General features: G+C 55.4%; 1 protein-coding gene across 3 annotated transcripts in view; it reads right to left on the reverse strand.

Annotated features, from left to right (window-relative positions):
• Positions 1-7608, reverse strand: part of GNG4 (G protein subunit gamma 4) — a 67688-nt gene extending 60080 nt beyond the window's left edge. Inside the window, exon 1 of one of the 3 annotated variants that reach the window (XM_047702730.1) lies at positions 7148-7608. The gene's annotated coding sequence lies outside the window, so the exon portion shown is untranslated. Of the gene's footprint in view, positions 1-6879; positions 7114-7147 lie in introns of those variants that run through there. The other 2 variants (XM_047702726.1, XM_047702727.1) reach the window with 2 other exon arrangements.
• Positions 7609-9852: the final 2244 nt, after the last annotated feature.

A 9852-nucleotide genomic window follows, 5' to 3' on the forward strand; every position in this document is an offset into this window, starting at 1 on the left:
CGAGACCTCTTTCTGGAAGCCTTTCCTGACCTAGACTGTGTGTGGTGTCCCACTGTGTTCAGGTTCTTAATTCTGGGCTGTGTCGTACATTCCTCAAGACCCGGGACCTCCCTTTACTCATCTCTGGGCTCCTGCCTGCTGGCCTAGTAGCGCTCACAAGTCTCCTCAGTGACTAATGATCCTCCCTGAGCCTCAGCAAAGAAGGGTGAGGCCGGATCATATGCCTGCAGTTGCCAGACCCCTGGAGCTGCTGTGGCCCGCCCCACGGGAGCTGCGGGACGGCGGCAGGGGTGTGTATTTTGGGGTCATCATGCTGCGCACAGACGCAGTTAGATCTTCAGGGCGAAGCGCTGGTTTCCGGGTCAGTGGAGCTGTCCTGTGGAAAGGAGGGGTGGACAGAGCCCCGTGTCCAGCTGGGAAAGGAGCTCTTCCTCTTCCAGGGGTTTTGGCCTTCTGGTGTCTGTGGGGAGTCACGGTCTCACCCACCCAAGGGTTGGGGGGAGAGGCCTGCATAGGAACTGGTCTGGGACCGCTGGGGGGAGCTTGGGGGTTTTCAGTCACACGGAAGGACGACCTGCGGAAATTACCCGCTTCAGTGGTTTACAAAACTCAAAAAACACAGATTCCCTGGCCCCAGCTCCGAACCACTGAGTCAGACGCCCAGGGCTGAGGTGGGATTTTGGAAAATGACTCAAAGTCACTTTGCTACGCAGCCAGGTTTGGGAGCCACGGACGATTCTGCCTGGAATTTTCCAGACAGAGTATGCCACCACGAAATGATTCCTAAAACAGGTGTGTGAAAATGGAAGGCACGGCCGACGGGGCCTGTCATGATGCAAGTTCACGGTTTACCCTCCAGGTCACACAGCAGGATTCCACGAAGCATTGTCTCCCAGCCCACCCGTGTCCACAGCGGAGCAGCCGAAGGGTGACAGCTCCCTCCTCTGGTTAGCCCCCAGGTCTTTGATCGGGCCTCTAAGGGGCACCTCTGGAGGGCTCTGGGTGGCTCAAATGCCCTTGGATTAGGGCTCCTTCCCTATGGCCTCCTTTCGGCCCCTCAGTCCAGCGGCTGGATGGGTGGGATATCCACAACACAGGGAGATCCTGGTGCTGCGTGTTATTTTGCCACAAGTTTCTCCCTCCACCTTGAGTCAGACCAAACGTTCCTTTTAGCTTCCCTGGATGCTGGGGTGTGGTGGAGGCTATCGAGGAAAGCAGCTGGGCAGAAGCCGTCTGTGGCCGGCACATTGTCATCTCATTCCACTTTTGCTGCCTCTGCACCTAGGAGACAAGTCCCTTTCCTTTCTCCTTCTTGGATCCCAACATGGAGTCCTTCCAGAAGTATCTTTTTTAAAATCTGCAGTAGTCTTTCCCTGGAATTCTGTTATCTTCCTTCCTCATTTTGTTTTTCTCCCAAGCACTCGTCACATTTTGAGATGCTCATTATTAAGTTATTATTGAACTCACTTTTGATCCTCAGGCTTGCTCTTACCAGCCTGCTCCCTCTACTAGAATGTCAATTCTGTGAGGGCAGGACTTTGTCTCCCCTTCCCCTGGCTGCTCCTTGTCCCCTCGCACGCGGAGAGTCCCGCGGTTGGGGAGCGTAGAAGCCAGCACGAGGCAGACAGTGAGGAGAAAGACAAGAGACCCCACCACGGGCCACATTTCACAGCTAACAGAGGCCCAAGGAGAGGCAGGGCAGGAAGAACCGGAGGGAAGTCAAGAGTGGCCTGGGGCCCTGGGCCACTGTGTGGGCAGCTTAGGTGAGTTGCCATGGTTACTGGGCAGCAAGGCCAGGGCCCAGCCCTCCTGCCTCAGGCCACCAGAGCTTGGGGGTAGGTGGAGGGTGACCAGGTCTGGGGGAAACCCCCCCCCCCCCGCCCGCCCAAACTCAACCTTGGACAGACAGGTTGTCCCCGAAGGCTAATCAACAGTAATCCCTGATAGCCACATGCAGGGAGAGATGGTGTGGCCGCGTCAGATCAAATTCGAAAGCGTCAGGGGACAAAGGAATCATAAACAAGAGACAGAGCTGCAACTGCCTGAGCACAGAAAGAATGAGTCATCCTGGGGAGCGCGTCAGCAGCTTGCTGTGGCCTCCCAGACACCGGCGGCCCGAGAGGAGCTCCGGCACTGCTGGGCAGTCGTGTCCCTTCGAAGGGACCAAGGAAAGGTCTGCCGGACCTGTCGAAGGGCGTTCAGAAAATACCACCCCCAAATATGCCACTTTGGCATAAGGACTATTTTGAGCCGAATGCAAGTAAGAAACAGCAGACGCAGGAGGACCTCCCTGGCTTTGCCCTTCCTGCCAAGAGGCACGTTTCTGTTTGTGGAGGAGTTTATCCCTTCCATCTCCCAGACCAGGAGGGAGAACACCACTGCCATCACTGGAGAGAGAAAGCAGGCGTCAAGATGGGGTCTGTACAAACAAACCTTGCTAAAATAACTCTGATCTTCTGTAAGTTGCTCCCCTGTATTTACCTTCTCACAATTTACCGCTCCTAAAAGCCCATATTCCTTTTTATCTTGTCCCTTTACCACAACTTAATTTCCCTTTTTAAAAGATCATATATAAGCTCTCAAGCTTAACTGCTTCTTCAGGATTTCTCTTCTTGCCCGTGAAGCTCCCGTGTGTATGTATAATAAACTTTTTCTCCTATTAATTTGGCTCTTTTTCTCCTGTTAATCTCTCCTGTTGTCACTTTAATTCACAGGCTCCAGTCACTAAACCTAAGAGGGTAGAGGAAAAGCTTTTTTCCTTTCCTACAGTTCCCTCCGAGGGCATGCACAGCAGGTACTCCAGGGCAATAGGAGAGGGCAGATGCCTCCCCAGATCAGGCTAGAAAAACCCGTCAGGGAAGGATACCAGTCCTTGGGTGTGCCTGGACCCTCATACAGATAAGGAGAGATGGGAAGGTAGAGGCCACTGTGACAGTGGGTCTTACAGACAAAAAGGAGGTCATCAGGCAGCAAAGATTCAGTCTGTGTGTGTATGTATGGGAGGGGGTCCTAGGATGCCAGAACTTCCCAATAACAGTGGGTATTGGGGTGCGGGGAGAAAACGGTTTTTTGAAAGTGTATTAGTGATTCGATTCTGGGTTCTGTTGTTGACTTGGAAGGCAGACCTTGCTATATGGGGGCTGTACCAGGGGGTATCAGCAAACGCTGGCTCCCCCGCCCATGTACTGCCAGATCTGCCCCCCTGCCCCCAACAACCCAGACTGCCAGCATCTGCCAGCACCACCCACCGTCTGCCACCCCTGCCTCTGCCTCTCCGACAGTGTTCAGAAGCGAGCCACGGAGCCCCCTGGGCCCCCACTGACGTAACCTGCTCCCAGCGGATTGCCTCCAGCAACTTTTGTACATCGCTCTGCTTTCTAACCCCCTTTCAGCCTTCCCTCCATCTTTTCTTTCTGCTTCAAATTCCGTTTCTCCTACTTGGACTTTCATACTTGCACCGTGTTTTTGGTGAGGATCTCTCAGCTTTACATATTTGTAGGCTAGAACACCAGAAGGGAATACAGTAGAATTCAGGTGGTGCATCTATGGGGAGAGGTACATTTTTCATATTATTATATTAACACCTTTTGTTGTAGTTGAAAAGATATTCCAATAAGAGGTTCCTTTTTTTCCTATTGCTATCTCCCTGGCCCTCTTCCTTTGGTGGTGACCCTGAGCAGGGGGTGGCCGAGAAGTCCTAGAGCTGCAACCTAGACCTGAATGACAGGAAGAAACGGGCGCTAAAGAGAAAGCAGGCACAGGTGGTGCGAGTGGGCACAGGGCCGCTGCTTAGTGCAGTGCATGTGACTGTCAGCGGGGCCCCAGGGAAGCTTCCAGGGTGCCGTCTCTCTCTTCTTCCTTAGCCTCACACCGCACGTCCCACTGGAGAGACCCAACCTGGTGACCCAGGGTGAAACGGTTGGAGAAAGCAGAGCAAGAAGGAACTCCGCGCCTCTGTGAGTGGAGCCATGCGCCGTCCCCGGGAGCGGTCCCCCCACATCACCGTTTCTCCCCTTGCTTGGCTCGAGTGCTCCCCCTTTGCATTTGCATATGCTTTTCCTTGGTTCTTTAAAAAAGTCACCACGACCCACCAAGGACCCTGCCCGAACACTCCGGGACAGTTGTTTCTGCTAAAAAGAAGTTTTGGATGTATGGGGTGAGGATTAAATTCAAGTGGCTTGTGGACCTGAAGCTTGTCTGTCCTCCCTCCGCCCCACAGCCCACTAACCCGGGCTCCCGCCCCGTCTGGCCCTCTGAGGTTGGGCCATGGGTGACCTGCTTGCAGATATCCGGCAACCTCAGGGCTTCAGGGGCCGGTGGCTTCTCCACAGCCTCATATACGTCCTCACTCCTCCTAGGACACTGGAGCCCAGTCCATGAGCAACCTTTCTTTAACCCATCCACCCAGAACTGCCATTTTGGCTGCTGGGTTCCACTAGGAAGACTCATTGCATGTCACCTACCATTTGACCTAACAAAAGCTCGTCAACAATTAAAGCGACCTGGAACCCTCCAGCTAGCTTACTGAAACGACCCTCCCTTCAGTACCCATTGTTTTCCTCTATGGTGATTTTTTTCTTTCAGCAGTAATTCTCGCCTCTATTTCCTTCCCTAAACGGAAATTTCATTTGCATTTTTTCACTTCTGCTAATTTATTTAAGATATTTGGTTTATTCTTCATATGGTTGGAAAGAACTAGTTAAAATCTTACAGTCGTATTATGCTGTTATGTATTTGGCCTCCCTGGTTTTCTTTGCTGACACTCAGCGTCTCCGATTTTCAGTTAAAATACCCTTGCTGGCTACTAGGGAAAGGATATTTTTGTAGTATTTTTGGTGTACTAAAGAAGTTAAGTTTTAATTTTTGGTTTAAAAACACTGAACGAAGACTCTCTCTACCTGTATAATAATAAGTCTCCACGCCAGACCACGTCTACCATATCTATTTACCAATAAAAAGGGGAAATCTGTGAGATTACAGAACAGTATATGTTCATAAAGGTAAGATCTTAAAGACATTGTCTCAAAATGTCATGAAGAAAAAGGGCAATCCACAGACACGCATTGCATGATTAGGCATTCTCCCCTTTTCAAGTAGAACAAAAATGAATCAAGGTAAGAACAATGTGATAGTGAGATGTGGCTATAAATAAACGAGAATGAATTTTCTTGCAGACTTCTGTCTTTTCTTAGCCATTTGGCTTTCTCAGTAAGCAGCAGTTGTGTGTGGGGGGGGTGGGGGGATGGGAGGGCGTTTTCCCCAACCCCTCCTACAGCCCAAGCCAGACCTCCTGAGACAGCTACAGAGCACTTGCTTCCCCAGGGACCAAGGGGGACAACAGTGTCCGAGTTCCTACCTGATGTTCCACCATTTCACAGAATGTGCTGAGATAAGGGGGACTCTGGATACTGTCAATAAATTTACCTTTAAAGACTGCAAAATGAATATGGGAAAACCTTTTTCCTGGTTTCTCCACTGTCAACTTGCCCAAGAAATGTCAAAAGCAATTGCCTAGCCGATCATGCGACTCCTGGGAACGACCCTTTTGTTGTGCTATGTCTCGGCTGGCCAGACATCTTCCACAGGTTCCCTTTGGGCAATTTTATGTTAAGGAGGCTGAGGATTGGTGGTAGAGGAGCAAACAGGAAGGCCATTGTCCTAAATAGTTATTTCAGCTTAATAACCCCACGGTGAGGCTACTCATTAACTAGCCAAGCACCATAATAAACCCTGTATTTACATGAATACCTACCATTTATTAAGTGTCATATCCATCTTTTATCCACACTGATAACTGAGCCAAGTCCACCCTTGAAAATTAATTCATAGTTTATGTCTTGTTTCTTGGAACTGAAAAAGGCTTTCCGTTCAACGTCTCAGTTGTTCCCACAGTAGCTTCTTGCCGGGAACAGGGCCAGATCAGACGGCGGCGCGCCTCCCTTCCCCCGCAGCACGCAAAAGTCAGGAAAAGGATTTCCCCAAAGAATCAAGAAGCCAGCCACAGAGCCCGGGTCTCGCTGCTGCTTTGAGGCATTTACCACTGAATTTGTCTGTCCCACCGTGGGAAAGAAGCCTCATGGTGTCAAGACTGACACGTTTTAATGGGCAGCACCACGCAGCCCAGGAGGCCTTCTGCTCTCACTGAAAAGGCAGGCCCCGTGCCAGCCTTTTACGCCCCTGGGAGGTAACAGAAACAGAAAGAGACGAAGACCGGCCCTGCTGGGGAGGGGAGGCCGGGCGTTCAGGATGCGCTTTATCACTTGATCAAACTTCAACATTTTTCGATTTCCTGACACCCTAGCCCAAAATACACGAAAATAGGCAAATCCCCCCAAATTAAGAAGTCTTCTCCAGCCACTCCTCTGCCCCCTCACCCTCCCGCAATTATTTCTAAGGCAATTGATTCAGCCAAAGCTCCCCCAATGCCGCTGGTTGCGCGCGGCGAGCGCAGCCGGTTTCAGCACCAGCCTCGGGGACAGACGCCATCAGGCCGCTGGGACGGAGCCCTCGCCCCGGCGTCTACTGTCGCCGCCGAACCGCTCCGAGGAAGGAGTCCTGGGAAACTGCGAGATCCCGAGGGCTTCTTCAAGCACGGGCCGGAAACATTTTCACAAATAAAACGACAACTAGCCACTCCAGCCCTTCCACTGCGGGGTCCTCTTCCACCGGGGACGTCCCCGCCCGGGGAACGGCGGGCGTTCGCGACCTACATATGGAAAGGAGCCCCCAGAGCCTCCCCCCGCTCAAGCCCCAGAGATCCGGAGACGCCGGCCACCCCGAGCCTCCCCCCCGCCCAGCGTTCGGAGCAGTCGGTCCAAGCCCGCGCTCGGGGTCGCTGAGGGCCCAGCCGCGGGTCGTGGGTTCGAGGGGCGCGCTCACCTGCCGGCGCCCACCGCCGACGCCCACCTGTGCGGCCGCGCGAAGGCCGGCTGGGGCGGGCGGCCGGGGAACCCCAGGTACGGGTGTCGCGTGCCCCACTGACGGCGGCGGAACGACGCGCGCACCAAACCGTGTCTCCAGTTGCAGGGACTTTCCCGCCCGAGTTGCCCTTTGGCTTCTGGCTCGCCCGGGACTCGCGAGCCAGGGCCGGGCCGTCCGTTCCCCCACGGCACACCGGGCCCGTCCCGCCGGCCGGATGCCCACTTACCCGGAGAGGGGCGCGCGGGCCGAGCGCGCCGCTCACGCGCGGGCTTTGTCTCCGGCGCGTCGCTCGCGGGGGGCGGCCAGACCGCGCGGCATCGCTCCTCGGCCGGGGGGCGGCTCCGACTCCGCGCCCCGGCTCCCGCGCGCCCCAGCGCTCACGGGCTCGCGGTGGGAAGGCGCGCCCCGCCCCGCCCGCCGCCCCCGGGCTCTCCGGGCCGCGTCAGCAGCCCCGCCCGGGCCGGGGAGAGACGACGTGAGGCTGGGGGCGGGGGTGCGGGGCGCGGGGGGCGTGCCCGTGCCCCGCGCGCCACCGAAGTCACCCAGACCCAAAGTACTTCGTCTGCTCCCCGCCCCCGGTGCGGGGCTCCTGGACCGCGTGCGGGCCCGGCGGAGTGCGGGGCGCGGGACCCCGGACCCCCGCCGCCCTCCTTTTACGTTGGTCGCGCCCACTCGGCGGCAGGGTCTCGCCGGGCGCCCGGGAGGGGCCGGGAAATCCCGCCCGCCGCCGCCGACGTCACTGGTGCGTCACCGGGGCTCCCGCGCCAGGGCTCCGCGCACGCCCCGCGCCCCCCGCCTCGCGCCCCTCGCCCCGCCCCGCTCGCCCCCAGGCCGGCCGCGCGCGCCCGCGGGGCCCGGCGCTCCGGTCAGGGCGCGCGCACCGCCCAGGGGCTGGGGGAGCCGGGCGGTGGCCGTGGCGGGGGGCGGTGGGGTCGCGGGGCCGCGGTCCTCGCGGGATTCCTGCCCCTGCGCCTCCCGCGGCCTCCCCCGAGCCTGGGGGTTAGCTCCGGGACCAGCGAGGCGGGGTGAGCCCGTTTCCAGCCGCCCCAAGAAATGCACCGTCCGCCCCGGCCCCCGAAAAGGAGGCGAGTGGAGAGACGTTCCCGACCCGTGAGGATTCACAAGGCGCCGTCGCGCTCTCGGGCCGAAGGGCCGCGCTAACGTCGCCGCGCGGCGGGCGAGGAAGGGGCTGCGGAGCAGGCCCACCGCCGGGGCGCGGCCAACAGGGCGGGCGCGGGTTCCCGGTGCGCCGAGAGCGGGAGCCCGTTGCGCGGGGAGCCCGCGGCCGCTCCGCACCGGCGTTCCGCGGCGGGGGCAGTTCGGACCGCGTAACCACAGTCCCTGCCTCCGGGGGGGACAGCGTGGCCACCGTCCGTGGCCGCCTGCGGGCGGCAGCAGGGAAGCAGCGACGACGTTTCGGGCGCTGTGAGAGGGGTGGGTAGGAAAAGGAGGCCGAGGCGAGCTCCGTTCCTGCAACTATATGAAATCATGGCCGACAGTTAGGACCTGTCGCCTGGAGATCTCCGTGCGCCAGCCTGGTCCACCGTCGGGCAGCCGCGCCTGCATGCACACGACGCAGGGATTACTTGTTTCTTAGATCTCGGATCCCCACGGACCTGACATTTGCCCCAGACAAATGTGCAGCTTTGCTGACTCGAGCGTCTGACGATGCAAATGCGGAGTTCAGAAGTGCCCACCTGGGGCCAGCAAACATCTCAAGTAGATTTTCTTTACAGCTTGCAAGTGCCCATTTAAGGCGCAGAATTTAACTATGGTAAAAGGACGAAGGCCGTAAATATACCTACAGCACTGACTTTTTTTTTAAAAAGTAAGAAAGGTATATGGGTACTGCACTTAAAATTCAACAAATCCCAAACTGGATTCATTATTTCTACCCCCAGATATTTCTCCTGTATTTCTTTTTCTTTCTTTTTAAAGATTATTTATTTATTTGAGAAAGCAGAGCTTGAGAGAAGGCGGGGAGGGACAAAGGGAGGGAGCGAAGCCGAACAGGGAGCCCCAGGCAGCTGGATCCCAGGACCCCAGGATCATGACCTGAGCCAAAGTCAGACACTTAACCAACTGAGCTACCCAGGCACCCCGTTTTCTCCTGTATTTCTTGCCCCTCCCCACTTGGTTGGCTAAGGCAAAATGCTGGTTTCCGATCATCTCAAGTCCTATCTCAGGCAAGCCCAAGTAACAGTTGTAAGGGAAATCAGTACCTACACTTCCAGATACCCTACTTCCTTATTTTATCTGTCTAGTTTATTACACTATCCGTTAAGGCTGACATATCCACTTCAAAAACAAAGAAGAGAGTCGGGCTGTGGTTCCCGAGTGGATCCCATCAGCACACAGCAGTATCAGCACTACCCTGGAACTTACTAGAAATGCAAATGATCAGATTTGACCCCAGCCCTAATGGATTACAAACTCTGGGGACAGAACCCAGCAATCTGTGTTGTAAGTCCTCCAGGGGATTCTGATTCTGTCCATCCCTGTTTATCACCTAAGACTGTTATGACCGGGGACACCCATCTTCCTTCCTTTGTCCCTGGTAATAGTCCTTGTTCTCAGCTCTTTGTCCATTGTTGATATGGCCACTACAGATTTCTGAGACTGGTGTTTGCATGGAGTATCCTTTCCCATCCTTTGACTTTAACCTGTGTCTTTATTCTTGAAGTGGGGTTCTCTACTCTTGAAGACAAAACAGAGTTGGATCTTGTTTTTTAATTCAGCCCGGGAAACTGTGCCTTTTACTTGGCAGTGTTGAGGTCATCTACTTCTTACGTAGTTATCATACTGTTGGGTTTAAATCTACAATCTTGCTCTTTGTTTTCTGTTTGTCCTCTTACTTGTCATTTCTTTTTTCCTGTCTCCTTTTGAATTAACGGAGTATACTTTAGTATTCCACTTTATTTCAAGTATTGG

The sequence above is a fragment of the Lutra lutra genome, chromosome 14, assembly GCF_902655055.1.
Source record: "Lutra lutra chromosome 14, mLutLut1.2, whole genome shotgun sequence".
In the NCBI taxonomy this organism is placed as follows: Eukaryota; Metazoa; Chordata; class Mammalia; order Carnivora; family Mustelidae; genus Lutra; species Lutra lutra.